A 5,893-nucleotide genomic window follows, 5' to 3' on the forward strand; every position below is an offset into this window, starting at 1 on the left:
CAAGAACGTAATCGTACTGTTTGCATTGAACATAGCATCTCTCTCAATATTTGCTTAAGTAACGCGAGACTTGCCGTTTCTAAAGGGAACACAACGCAAAGTTATTCTGTTGGGACTAATTAACATCTGTTGAATCAACTTCAATAGCGTCGTCCAATGCCTAAATTGTTCCAGTAAACAAAAGGAAGTACCGGGCCACGTAGAGAGTAACGTTCTCTATCTTGCCAGGAGACTGGGCGTGCTTGTGATGGTAGTGAATTATACTTGAGGTGGATAAAACGAATTGTTAATTTGGAGAAGAAAATATTCGAACCCTTGGCTAAATAAGTGCATGATCAATGATATTCCATTTTTATTTGATACATGGTGTTTGCCATAAGATATGGAGTGTGGATGGTTGTGATTGAATATGGATGCGAGGTGGAAGGAAGTGAGACTGAATCGATGTTAAATTTTATGGCTGATGAATTGGTAACGGGGAGAGGGATTCATTGAGTCAGTGAATATATTTTTACATACATACAGTACATACCTAGATACGTCCATATATATATCTTAATTCTAGCTAGCTCGAATAGCTCAGGCGGTAGAGCGCACGTTAAACAACACAGGAGGGATAAAATTCCGGCACCTAGGAGTCTCCTAAAACCGTTAAAGTAGTTAGTGGAATATAACATTATCTTCATTATAGACTTTTGTGCCTTTCAGCGTTCAGTCTGCAAGCCTCCGTGAAATAACTACTGTAGGTACATCCACATTAATCTATTTGCAACAAGCTGTGTGGCCATGTTTAGTTCACACTTCTTACAGTGATGGTGGTGGTGGTGATTGTTGTTTTAAGAGGAAGTACAACTAGGCAACCATCCTCTGTATAACACCAATCAGAGGGAAAAATGGAAGGTATCAGATAGTTCGAAATATGAAGGTATTGGCCAAAGAAAGACAAGGGCCACGAAGGGCGGGAAAATAAAAGGACTCCCTAGGCCTCGAGTGCTCTAATACCGTCGGGATCGGAAAAGAACAAGAGTTGACCTACAAAGAACCTGTTCAGCATAGCAGGTGAGGCCGCCTGGGTGATGTACTGGTCCTCCCGCCCACTTGTATCCCCGACCCAAAAGTATCACGCCTTAGGACACCGCCGTGTTTTCACTCCCTTACAGCAACGTTGGTTTAAAAAGAGATCAGTGTAAAGATAATAACTGTTGTGTTATGCTTCTCTTCCTTCGCAGATATGCCTTTAACGTTTTGTGTTTCTTGCTCTACCTCGGATGTCACAACGGCCTGGATTCGTTAAAGAACTCTTGCGGCACAAAATTCTGATAACTCAACGTAATTTTAAAACCCAAACTTAAAACCTACATCAACTGAATGGGCGTTTTAAAATGCTTCTGGCAATTTGTATCATATACGCTCACAGATACACTTTAACAAGGAAATGTAAAATATATATATATATCGAGGTACGAATTTATATTCGTGGCTTAATATTTTCCCCAAGGGTTGTATGCTCCAAGCATTAAGACGGCACTCCAGAGATAAAAAGATATTTTTACCTAATGCATGGATTTTCACGAAACTTTGTGAGAATGTCACCTACATAAAACTAGAGATAGCACCAATATTTCTTTCATATACAATTTACAGTTCTTCCAAAATATTTTTTGAAATTTTTAATTCCAGTTTTTTCATGAAATTTAATTATCATGTTAATGTAAATTCGTAATTAGGTAGATAATATGTCTTTCGAAAGCACTACGTATCGATTTTTCTGTACATAATTTATATAAGGAGATATATTGTACTAAAGTTTGTGTAATTTTTACGTTGTAAAATTTTGGACTTAAAAATCCCTACTAATTGAAAAAATTCTGCAATCAAAAATTCCATTAATATACCTGTGATACAGATACCATAAAAATATTGTTACATTTTGGCAGAATATTATGGCAGAAAAAAGGGATTTAAATGTAAAATTACAATTGGCAAACAAAGTATTAGCATAGTGATAAATACTGTTTGAATTCAGCGGAATAACCTCGTGACAAGGAAAAATTAAACTCAATCCTTTCAATTTCAGTCATAAAAATTTCACCAAACTGACCAAAATATCGACTTTTATCTCCGGAGTGTTGCCATAAGAACATTCTTGAGGGTTGTTATATTCAGGAAAATAAACAAGGTTAAGAGCCTGTCAGTGGCCTTCTTTGTATTTTGACCGATTCAGACACCGAGCTCATTATAATATAGACAGGATGTTTGTATGTTTTCTTGCGCTTCGACTCAGTTTACGTAGTAATTCCCGTCTCTTCTTCTGCATTTGGTAACGTAACGCCATCTGCCAGGACTTTGTGAATGTAGAAGAATAATGACGAATAGAATGTGAAACTGCAAAAAATGTTCTTCACTTTCAAAACTAAATAAACGTTATTTTATTTCATACTGTGATGTAACTGCCTTCTTTGTGTACGGAAAATGACACTTTACCGTACCGCAATAACTGTCTGCACTCTTTATTAAAAATCGCATGTGATTTGTTGACATCTGGTTCTCAGTAATGTAAAAACAGGTAGTCAGAGAGATTGTGAATAACTGAATATCAAACATAACCTTATTGAACTTTTCTCCGCCTGATTGCATCACTGTGGTTCCATATCCAAAGCAAAAGAAAAAAGCAAAGCCAGCTCCGTACAGGCCATGGAGGCCCTTGGAGGAGTGGAAGTGAATAGCTTCCATTATTCGTAACCTCGGCACGTGATGGGGTAGAGTAGTTAGCTCTATGCCCGACCGCCTTTGCCCCCAGGAATTAACCTGGTATTCATTCTTGGTGTAGGCTGAGTGAACCTCAAGGTCATATGCGCGTACGGAAGTAGGAATCTCGTTTCTTAAATTTTACGACTTCCTGAGGGGGATTCGAAACCAAGTGCTTCCGAGCGATCCGAGCACGCCTTTACCGCCTCGGCCTGGCAGACCCTTTCCATATCCATCTACACCAAAAATGTTGCCTCTCCATTACCAGCTTAAGTCATCTGCCGCGATCATGATAATGTATAGGTTAATCCATTTCCTAATGAAAAATATCACAGTTTAATTATCATAAAGTTCGTGTTGTCTTCATTAATCCAGGACCGGAGGACCATGTTTACGACTCTGGTCACTTAGTGGACATTTCAGTGCTTCAAATAAAATTAATTTTGATGTTTTGTTACCAAATAACGCCCATGTGTCAATGGCCATACCATATTGAATATACAGGTTCTCGTCCGATCACCGCAGTTAAGCACCATTGGGCGTGGTTAGTACTTGAATGGGTGATCGTTTGGGAACACCATGTGCCGTTGTCTCAATTCCTTTTTGATAGCCAGCAGCCATACATGTTGAATACACCGGTTCTCCTCTGATCACCGCAGTTAAGCAACTGGCGTGGTCAGTACCGCATGGGAACACCACGTGCCGTTGGTTCAATGCCCGTTAATGCTGTTGCTGGCAAGATTTAGTGTTTACAGTGCACTGTGTTTGCTGGTTTGCGGTAGGATAAATGTGTTTCTTTCATTGACCTGTCTCAGTCTCATCCTTGGCTTTGACAATATTACAGTGACTGAGGTATGAGCGATGCTAGTAATACCATTCCATATGCAGCCAGTCCCTGTTATGAATGGTGTGAAAAATAAAGCTCATAGTGTCGGTTGGTGCATCCATTTCAGTGGGCTTGGCAAACTGATATGTAATAGCAAATTATGGCTCAGTGAGGAAAGCAACGGGGAAACTGCCTCACTCCTCATTTCCCTGGTATGCCCCTTCAGTAACAACTAGGCTATCAATGACAGCTGTTGGCGGAGCTGTGGAGGATCAAACCAGCCTTCGGACTGAATATCCAACATACATACAGCTCCACGTACACACATCATATACCTGTCATAGAAACACACATACACAAATACAAACAAACATACTCCATGGGTGAAAAATGAATTATTTGCGTCGCGACATGTCAAGGTTATTCGTACACAATAATTTAATTTAAAATAAATAGATTCACCATAGCATGAAATCAAACATCGTACGTAACAGATGCTTAGAATATGATGTTTCCGTTACACGTTTCAGTTACGAAAGGATGATGCTTATTTTTTGGCCATAGAATAGCCATTGAGACAGTAAATTCAATCACTTATTTAATCATGATTTTAACAGGTCCGCCTCTGAGGTGTAGTGGTTAGCGTCATTAGCTGCCACCCCCGGATGCCCGGGTTCGATTCCCGGCTCCGCCACGAAATTTGAAAAGTGGTACGAGGGCTGGAACAGGGTCCACTCAGCGTCGGGAGGTCAACTGAGTAGAGGAGGGTTCGATTCCCATCACAGCCATCCTGGGAGTGGTTTTCCGTGGTTTCGCACTTCTCCACCAGGCAAATGTCGGGATAGTACCTAACTAAAGGCCACGGCCGCTTCCTTTCACATCCTTGTCTATCCTTTCCAAACTTCCCATCCTCCCACAAGGCTCCTGTTCAGCATTCCAGGTGAGGCCGCCTGGGCGAGGTACTGGTCCTCCTCCCTCTCCAGTTGTATCCCACTACCCAAAGTCTCACGCTCCAGGACACTGACGTTGAGGCGGTGGAGGTGGGATCCCTCGCTCAGTACGAAGGAAAAACCAACCCTGGAGGGTAAACTGCTTAAGAAGAAGAAGACATGCCAGTATAACAATATGCAATATGTTTTCCAGTCAGTGATCGGGTCAGGGATGGAATGAATGAAGCCCCATCTTACGCCGAGGATAGGAATTGTGCCGGCTGCCGAAGCCTGTCGCACTCCTCTGGGGGCAATGATTAATGACTGACAGATAAAATGAAATGATAGTGGTGAAATTAAGTGGCGTGTGGCTTTTAGTGCCGGGAGTGTCCGGGGACAAATTCGGCACGCCAAATGCAGGTCTTTTGATTTGTCTCCCGTAGGCGACCTGCGCGTCGTGATGAGGATGAAATGATGACGCAGACGTCACATATACCCAGCCCCTGTGCCAGCGAAATTAACCATTTATGATTAAAATTCCCGCCCCTGCCGGGAAACGAACCAGGGACCCCTGTGACCAAAGGCCAGCACGCTAACCGTTTAGCCATGGAGCCGGACTGCAAATATTAGTATCAGTGATTGGTGGATGGATGTACATATATAAATTATTAGTACTGCCACTTTTAATGTATTTAATTTTCATACACAAACGTAATAAAGAAGCGTTATTACGTTCTACTGTCAGTTTATCTAACAGACACGTTTAAAGAAATTGTTTTATCTTTTATTTCTTTACAAGTTGCTTTACGTAGCCTAAATTTAAGGCACAGTCCCAGAATTTGCCTGCTGTGAAAATGGGAAACCATGGGACACCATCTCCAAGGCTACCGACAGTGGGGTTCGAATCCACTATTTCCCGAATACTGGACACTGGCCGCACTTAAGCGACTACAGCTCGGTAAAGAAATAAAGTACGTAGGACCAAAGGCACAGGTTAAATTGAAATGCATGATAATAACACGAAAAACACCAGTTATAAAATGCCCTATTTAACCTTTTAGATATGATTTAAAAGAATTGTTACCGAGTTCGATAGCTGCAGTCGCTTAAGTGCGGCCAGTATCCAGTATTCGGGAGATAGTAGGTTCGAACCCCACTGTCGGTAGCCCTCAAAATGATTTTCCGTGGTTTTCCATTTTCACACCAGGCAAATGCTGGGGCTGTGCCTTAATTAAGGCCACGGCCGCTTCCTTCTCACTCCTAGCCCTTTCCTGTCCCATCGTCGCCATAAGACCTATCTGTGTCGGTGCGACGTAAATCAACTAGCAAAAAAATGAATTGTTTCAAACAAATCACTTCAATTTAACCAACCCTGCAATAAAGAGACTAA

The 5,893-nt window shown here is 41.5% G+C and overlaps 1 pseudogene; it reads left to right on the top strand.

Annotated features, from left to right (window-relative positions):
• Positions 1–3,222: 3,222 nt before the first annotated feature.
• LOC136867572 (5S ribosomal RNA) lies at positions 3,223–3,341 on the top strand (annotated as a pseudogene).
• The last annotated feature ends 2,552 nt before the right edge of the window (positions 3,342–5,893 follow it).

This window comes from Anabrus simplex, chromosome 3 (assembly GCF_040414725.1).
Source record: "Anabrus simplex isolate iqAnaSimp1 chromosome 3, ASM4041472v1, whole genome shotgun sequence".
Classification (NCBI taxonomy): domain Eukaryota; kingdom Metazoa; phylum Arthropoda; class Insecta; order Orthoptera; family Tettigoniidae; genus Anabrus; species Anabrus simplex.